General features: G+C 41.0%; 1 long non-coding RNA gene across 1 annotated transcript in view; it reads right to left on the reverse strand.

The window, feature by feature from the left end:
• LOC108449242 overlaps positions 1-6,588 on the reverse strand; it is a 47,607-nt gene extending 41,019 nt beyond the window's left edge. Inside the window, exons 1-2 of the long non-coding RNA XR_001865396.1 lie at positions 6,307-6,588; positions 5,577-5,666 (exon numbers count right to left, since the gene is read on the reverse strand). This is a non-coding gene — a long non-coding RNA (uncharacterized LOC108449242). The remainder of the gene's footprint in view (positions 1-5,576; positions 5,667-6,306) is intronic.
• Between the last annotated feature and the right edge of the window lie 2,000 nt (positions 6,589-8,588).

Raw genomic sequence — 8,588 nt, forward strand, 5'->3', positions numbered from 1 at the left:
AAATAATGCAGTTCACTAATGGCATCCAACCATCCATTAAAGCCAGAAGTCATTTCTATGGAGACAGGGCTGTACAGAGCTCTAACTAGGAGGTCTTGCTCTTGTTTGAAAAGTCAGACGTACCTAACTACAACTGATCCAAGCAGGAAGGTCAGGAGGATGGGCCACTTTTGCACCACAGCGGGATTTGGCAGGTGGATGTGGAACCAGCCACAGGGTGATTTAGCTGCAAGAGGCACCTCTCCTACCTGCATTTCTAGAGAAATGCTGCAAAGGCTCAGTGTCTCTCAACAGTACTTCTCCCTATTGGAAGGGAGAGAAGCAGAGGCCATCCTTGAGGCTGAATTTAAAGACGTGGCTAGGGATTGTCTAGATTTTTTTTACCTGGTGGTATGCATTCTTGGCTGATCTGTGCACGTCAAGCATAGATGGCTACAAAGGAACTCCTGCAGCCACTTCCCTTTCCCTGGCCAGGTCACTTCCATGTTTCCCACTCTGTTCTCCCAGTAAAGAATGAGTCTTTCACAAATGGGCATCACCATCATTTGCCAGAGGAGGTTGAGCTAATAGGCAGCAAGAATGCTGCACAGCAAAGACACAGCGAGCACTGCAGACCACTCCCAAGATCAGCTCAGATATGATGCAGGTGTAGCCACAGGCTTTCCTTGTGGGAAGGAGAGAAAATTGGATAGCTGTATGTTATGTGTCTCTGAGGTTTTTAGAATGACGAGAATAAAGTGAAACAAGATTAAGAGGCATGTTAGGCCGTCTCTGACAGATCTTTTCCACTTACTGGGAAGAGTCTCCCACTGACTTCCTGGGAGGTTCTGAGCCCCTGAGGACTCCACAAAGAGGCTAAAATTTTCAGCCACAAATGGCACTATTTTCTGAGCAAGGCTAAGCTATCCGGGAAGGTATCAGTGCAGCCTGTTGCTACTGATCCTGTGAGCAGAAGACAGAAACAGTGGATCTTTTGTTTATCAGCCCTCTACAGTGTACAGCCCCTTTGTGAATAATAAGTCACCTTTCTGCAATTCTCATACAGTGCAATGCAACAGTTTCAAGTCAGCTCAGTTAAACTGAACCTGTAATCAATAGATATCAGTGAGTTAAAATAGTGCTGATAAGAAAAATGTCTGTACAAGGAAATTCTGAGGAGCACGGTGCAAGAATAAGTTAAACCAGGGAGGACATGTTCTTTCTAATAAATGCAAGTTACTTTTGGCTGGTCTTCAGATCTCAGGTTTACTGCTCATACTATGGAAATCATTATATCACCTTATCATGGGCTCAGATGAAGCAGTGCTTACTCATGCTTGCAAAGCATTTACAGATTAGAGAGAGCAGGGCCTGTAAAACCATAAAGAATATCTTATTATTATTATTTGACCAGAGCAATAGGGAAATAGGCTTTAAAAATGCTTCAGCTCATTAGTTCATAACTATCTTTTAGCAGCTAGAAGTTTAGCTGACAATCTAAAAGCAAAAACCAGCAAGCTGCAAGGTAGCAGGTTCAGACTTCGTTTGTCTCAATATAGGCTTATTTTTTTGCCCCTACCACGGCTGGTAATTACTTTTAACAGTGTTTTTAATCCAAAGGGAAGAAGTAGATGTAGAGGTAAAGGTAAGAAGTAGGCGTAGAGGTGAAGGTAAGAAGTAGATGTAAAGTAAAAGCAAATGAATCTAGGACTCATCCTGAAATATCTGTGTCCCAAAATGTTACCCTCTAGCCCACATCCCAAGTTGCTATCCTTCTCCCTGCATAAGCTTTTGGGGTCTCATTAATGCACCAGGCAAGTCTACACAGCGGAGGGCTGTTAGAGATCCTGAGGTAGCTTTGAGGAAACTGGCTTTTCTACATGGTGCATTGCAATGCCATGCACGGATGCTAGCTTAGATCCCAGAGGCAATACAGCCTTGTCTGTATAGCAAAGCACCCACACTAATTAGCCCTGCCCCTGAGGATGTTGCAGGAACGGAGCTAATTAGGTATGCTGAGAGGCACCCCTGTTAATTAGCCCAGGGAGAACAGAACAACACTAACAGAGCTTCCGATCATGGCATTAGCTCAGGGATCTCTATAGTGTACTTGGCTGTGTAGCATAGCTGAGCCCACAGCTCTCTTGAGCACCATCCGAAGAATCTAAATATCTTCTTTCAATCCAGCCTCACCATCTGACCCTGCTTTTGCAAGTATTCATAGTGGTGTTTTTCTCTTGATGGTAGGAAAATTAAGTAAATAGATTCAAGAGAATGAAGGAAAAAAGCCAGTAAAAACCACACTACAATAATCAAGTGTTATTAAATTCAGCTACAGGTAGCGACATGCCTGTAGGGAAGCACTGGATATTCCTAACCCGTTTTGATAAAAGGCATACTCTGGCTACTGGTGCATGTTTTGCAAGCAGTGTATCTCTAAAGGTACTGTTAACTCAAGCCAACTCAGTCACAAACACAGATTATGATATACTAAGTTGTAGCCATGCAAGATTTTCCATTACAAGTTCAGGGCTGGATGAAATAATTTAGGCACAGGTACACACCTAGGAAAGATGGGCAGCAGTTTTATGCCCTTCTTTCTTCCCTGGCCTGCCCCATGCATTAACACAGGGCTGTTCTGGCTGCTTCTCCCACCTCCTGTCTGCAGGAGACCCAGCTCACCAAGGACCACTGCCCATACTGTGCACAGCACATGTGAGGCTCTCACCAGCACCAAGCACTGCTCACAGCTATGCCTCAAACTCCCAGGGTTGCTATACAATAGCACAGGGGTAAACACCACTCTGTCTCCACTACAGCCAGCACAGATAGGAGGAAGGTGATGTGACTATTGTTAAGGGAACATTACCAAATATCTTTCCAGCCACTATATCGTAGGTATATGTAAAAAGGCTGAGTTTGTGCCTTTCAGAGAGAAATGTGTGTGCTTTGTGCCATTCCAGGAGGGGGTTTTGTGGTTCTTATTTTTGCAAAATGGAGCACAGTGATTTCCAATTACCTTCCAGGCATGTGTGCAAAGGCACCCATTTCTTTCCCATATGTTTCAGAAAAATGTTTTTGCACATGGGTAACTTCTGAATAGGACATAAGCCCTTAAGTCCTGGTTTGAATTCTTGATCAAAATGCAAAAATGCATGGTGAAACTTTAAATCAGCCTCAAAAGCTTATAACGTGAATCTGCTGGAACAGTTGAGAAAGCCAAAACTTTCAAGAAGTGGATATTAGGAAATCATAAATACTAGAGAAGGCAGAAGTTCCTTCTAGAATTAATGTGGTTGCAGTAGAGATAATACTAAGGTTTCTTCTAAAGATTGCTACATTTTAGGTATATAAAAGCAAAAAAAAATCTGGCTCTTATCTTTCAGGTTCACAAGAATTTATTATTTTGATACGAAGGTGGGGGAGGTATATGCAATATATTTGAAAATCAAAGTTCAGTATTTAATCTTTATTTCTTATCCTTTAGAAAAAAAATCTTTAAAAGTATGGTTTATGTAGCTTTATGATAATTGTCAAAATAATATAGTGTCCTATAGCATTTACTAATGCAAACTGGTATCTCACACAACCTTGACTTTACAACAGAGGTTCTGGATGTATACCAGACACACAAAATGGTCATTAACTTGATATGATATGAGAAAGGTGTTGAAGTGAATAACTTATATAGTAGTAATAGTGGTTCTGTCTACTGACATTTTATCTTGCTTTTGAATGGCAAAAAAGATACTTTAACATGCCTTGTCTCTGGGCAGCTTTAGAGTGACCTAGAAACTTCTCAGTTTCAGAGTTCAAAACAGGCCCCCTCCATTTATACTTGGCTGGTGCTCAGAGACCTAGAAAATAGAAGAGACTGAAATCCTAGGCAGGAGCATCCCATAACTCTATAAAAGTTTATGCTGTGTCCCAAAATAATGAAAATACCCCAACTCTGTTTCCAGCTATATAAATAGCTCAGATTTTCAGCTCTACTGCCAGAACTTAGCTAATACCCTTCAGTTTATTTGTCCAGTTTTACATCTACCAATAACTATTTTCTCCACTTCTATCTATTCAAAACAAAACCTGAAGCACAAAGGTTATCAACTCCCCAAACCTCTTGTGCATAGATAGACCCACAAGGTCCCTGTCAATGAACAACAGCTAATCATTCATTCTCATTATACTGGCACATAAATCTTCTGAGTGACCAGGGAAATGGGAAGCCTGCTACCCTCATAACATTCCTTGCGTGCCTGCTGAAGGCGTTGTGTCTATACATTGCCCATGACTCCCAGAAACGTGGAGTTAAGAATAATTCAAGAGACATAAGAAGGACTAGGAGGGAAGGATAACCTGCACATAAGCTTTGCCAAGAAGTCCTCAAAACTAATTAATTGACGTGGTTATGAAAACAAAGTAAAAAGCCTGTGATGCTAATCAGTCTTATTTCTCAGAGGCTGACTGGCCTTAGTATAGTTTCGCATGTCATCAAAAAAAAAAGAAATTGTGGTTAATACAAGAGCTCATAATCTTATTCAACTTGAGAGCCCTTAAAGATTTTCTAATGGAGGTGCTACTTAGACAACAGTTTCATGTTTCTTGAGGTATTCTGCACTCACCTCTTCCAACCATTCACAGAAACTAGAGGTCCAGCAGACAACAAGCTGACATTCACAGAGATACAAGGTCATCTGTGAGACAGAAAGGTCAATCGAGTGGCCAGAAGTGTGTCCGGGGTGTAAACACGGCATTTAGCAAAAACAGCATGGTCCAGATCTGCCTGACGTGTCCATACAGGCATGGCCAATTCATTTTGTGCAAAGGAAGAGCTGCCATTTCATATGAAAAAGCATAAACCTCTATCTGCCCTCCAAACTCTAGAATTATAAATAGTTTGAGTGACAAATACTTCTGTCACAGTGTTCGGGATACCTTCAAAAGATATTCCCAGCACTGTATATGACTAACCAAAGCCTGGCAAAGTTCACCCTTATAAATATATCCTGGATAAGCCTGTTGGTTTGAACAGGAATTTGTGTGTCTGTGTCTAAAGGAAGAAAAGAAACAGGAAGGTTGGTCATGTCAATCACTTGTACATTTTTCAAGCTGATTGGTAGAGTTTAATATCTATGCTTTGACAGTAATAAGAGCACTGAATTCCTAAATGTTGTGTATTATGTTGCACAACAGGTTTTATCACAAAAAGCTGAGTAGTCTTGATGAATGAAGTTTCACATGTTACTGTTGAAAAAAAAATTAGACATTATTTGCATAGATTGCATTAAGTTGATTGTTTCCCACCCCTCCCAAGTATCTCAGTACCTTAGAAATAAATTATAGTCAGAAAGTTATTAAAATAAAATTTTTAAAAAGTCCTGAAGTAAATTTCAAACCACAAGACAAAGCAAACAGCACTGTAGTCTATTTTCAGACCCCCTCAAAGTTATTCATATTCTAGTTGTCAAACAATCATACAACTCCCAGACATCTTTCTTTTCCCTGAAATCCTGCTATGGAGTCTTCCACAGACACATTAAATTATTTCCTGTTCAATATGTTAAGAAAGAAGAAAGAAGCAACCACCCTTGACTCACATGTGTTTCTCTTTAAGAAAAAGGGTCTCCACAGTTCAACAAGGCGAATAGTTTTCTGTAAATGAAGTCATGCTGAGATCTTTAAAGCACCTAGGATTAGAAAAGCAGTATTGGTAGCAATGGCATTGTCACACAAACTAGAAATACTCCTTCTCACCCTGTTTTTTTAATTCCAGCCTTCCTGGGACAGTGTCTCAACCTGTACAAACCAGATTCTCTGCTAAATTTACAACTGTGTTGAGAAACGTGTCACTGCAGAGAAGCACAAGGAAAGCTGTGTGAAATACTAAGGGTTTAAATGCCCTTTCAAAAATATTTGTTGTCATTCTGACCCAACTGGAAGAAAAAGGGAGACGAAACATTTGCAATAGCAGCTTGCCTGTGTTGGTAGAGCCTGAATATGGGATTTTGCCTGGTTTATTTTAAGTCTGAGCAGCTAGCAGCTGGAGTATGTCCCACATGCTAACACTTGGAATTCCCCAGGGAGAAGGCTTGTTTCAAATGTCCATGCCAGCCCTCCAAAGCTGGTCGTCTTTGCGCTTTATTAAGTTTATGTACTCCATCCTTGCCTCAAGTCTCGATGGAAATGCACCTATTCTGAACAACTGAACGTCCTTGCCAGCTTCACGTGGACTGGTTATGATTTAAATGCAATCTATGAACAATATCTACTTGCACACGCATACACACCCCAGGCAGATACTGAACAGACGCAGCCTTACAGACTTACACAGCAGCTGTGACAACAACTGATGTCACCTCCTTTGCAGAAATTTCCACAAGCGTCTTCCAAAGGCCAAGTTAAATGAGATAGAGCTTATCAGTTTCTTTAAAGTGCTCTGGATGAGACCAGTCCATGTGACCCCCTTCCTGGCCACGGGGGTGTGGTATGTCACAGTTCCCCTATCAGCTGGCACATGGTGGTGGGAGATATGAGACAGCAGAAAAGTAGTAGTAACAACATCACCCAGACTGCTGAAGACAGAGCGAATACGCTGAGTAACTTCAGTGTGTGCTCACTTACTTTCTGAAAACAGGTGGAGGGTTTTCAGCCCTGACTTCTGCTTGCACATCCTACTCGGCACAGATGGGTGGCAACGTTGCCAGCTATGCTTTGGAAAGGCTATGGTTCGTTAGCATCGTATTAACGCCTTTAGCAGTCAGTTGCAATTTTTTTTTTCTTCATGGACTTATCCCTTCTTTTGCATATTCTGTGAATAAAAAAGAAATTACTAGCAAGGATGTTTTTCCAAAAGCACTTGCTTAAGATAAATTCCCTGCCTCAGTTCTTGCAACAGAAAGATTAGAGAATTTCAGGAGATACACTCTTCAGTTTTACTGCTGAAACTACAGAATGTTTCCTTCACTCTCTTTAATTATTATTAAATAATCAGTTGTAAAGAGTTCATTTTTAAAGTTTCTCACAATAATTACTTTTAGTCAAAACACCAACTAGCCAATAACATATTAACAGAAACAAATATGTAATATTTGCAAAACATCTCAATACCTCATACTTGGTAGGACAAAAAGACTTCTTATTTGAAGTAAATTAAAAACATAGCCATAGTGTTGAACATTGCATTCAGCAACTTGCAGTTTTCACCCCAGGGCTCACCCAGTTTCTCTACATGGGCTTTTTAACACAGAGGACAGCTCTTACCCCAAGCTAGTTATCATATTTTGGTTAACAAATGTTGGTAACGCAACAATTTTCTTTGTGAATGTGCGCTTTCAATCTCTGAATTCAAATTCTTGCACCAGCATAGTTGAAGTCACACTAGATCACTTGAGCATGTCCCTTGTAAATTGTGCTATTGGTGCAAGAGTTTCTGGAATACAGCAGCACGATGTAAAAGTTCTGGCTCTAGCACAGCAGTGAAATATAGGTATATAGTATATGGAAGTACTGAAGAATTTGTGGCAACAGCACCAAGAGAAGTTGAAATTCAGTCTTATGCTCCATTCCCATACTCCTCCTCCTAGCCCTGCTACTGAACGTGGAATGACAAAAGTTTGGGAATTTTAAATCAGATTTTTTGCAGTTCTGCCAGATTGCTCCAATCTTACTGTCATCTCACACCTGTTAAAAATCTCCCTGACTCATCTAGCCAGCTCACATTGGATGAAAAAAGCTAGCTTGCCTTCACCCATTTCCTCTTTCAAAGTTAGGTATCTGCAGATAAAAAATAAGCTTTCTGGGGCACAGACAGCCTCTCCTATTTCAACTGTGGTGTACCCAGCTCAAAATTGTGGCTGGAACCTGGATGTTAATGTCACCTTAAATAATAATATTTTTTCAGGTGCTGGCCAGAGTTTTAAGAGATAGTTCCAGCAATAAGCATATCGGAGCAGCCAAGACACAGCTGCTCGAAACAGCAACGTGCAGTGGTTATATATGCAGTGAAAAAAGACCTCCTTCAAGGAAGCTATTGAAGACAGCTGCAGATCGGTCCTCCTCAGGGTTCAGGAGTTTTTTTCATCTTCTGTAAGCCAGCCCTGGGCACGACTTTAGAAGATGATTAAACCAAAGATTTGTGTGTCATTACACCCTCTCCAACTCCAGCTGCAACTTTTTATCCATGAAAGCCCCAGGATCCAAGATCCAGGATAGAAGCCTCCCTATCTCTGTACTTCCTTGGCATGCTGGTTACAGTCACTGCTCCCACCACCACCTCTGTCTGAACTGTGATTGGTTAGAGACCCTTGATCCTTGCTGGAATTGTATAAACAGATGCATGGATTCCCAGCCACCTAAAATCACTGGTAAGCCCTGGACTGTGGCAGACAAAAGGCCTTTCAGTATTCTCCCCAGCAAGTCTTCCACAAAGGTAGAGTGAATTTTGTGCCCAAGTACACCTTTATGCTGTGGGGATGCTTTAAATGGTTCTGTTATGTATAGGACAGATATATATTTATATGTAATCCTGACCATATGAATGGTGAGATGCCAGCTATGAATCAAAAGAATTTATAAAGTTTTGCCAAAGGCAGTCATAACTGTGAGTTGCA

Source organism: Corvus brachyrhynchos, unplaced genomic scaffold (genome assembly GCF_000691975.1).
Source record: "Corvus brachyrhynchos isolate BGI_N302 unplaced genomic scaffold, ASM69197v1 scaffold258, whole genome shotgun sequence".
In the NCBI taxonomy this organism is placed as follows: domain Eukaryota; kingdom Metazoa; phylum Chordata; class Aves; order Passeriformes; family Corvidae; genus Corvus; species Corvus brachyrhynchos.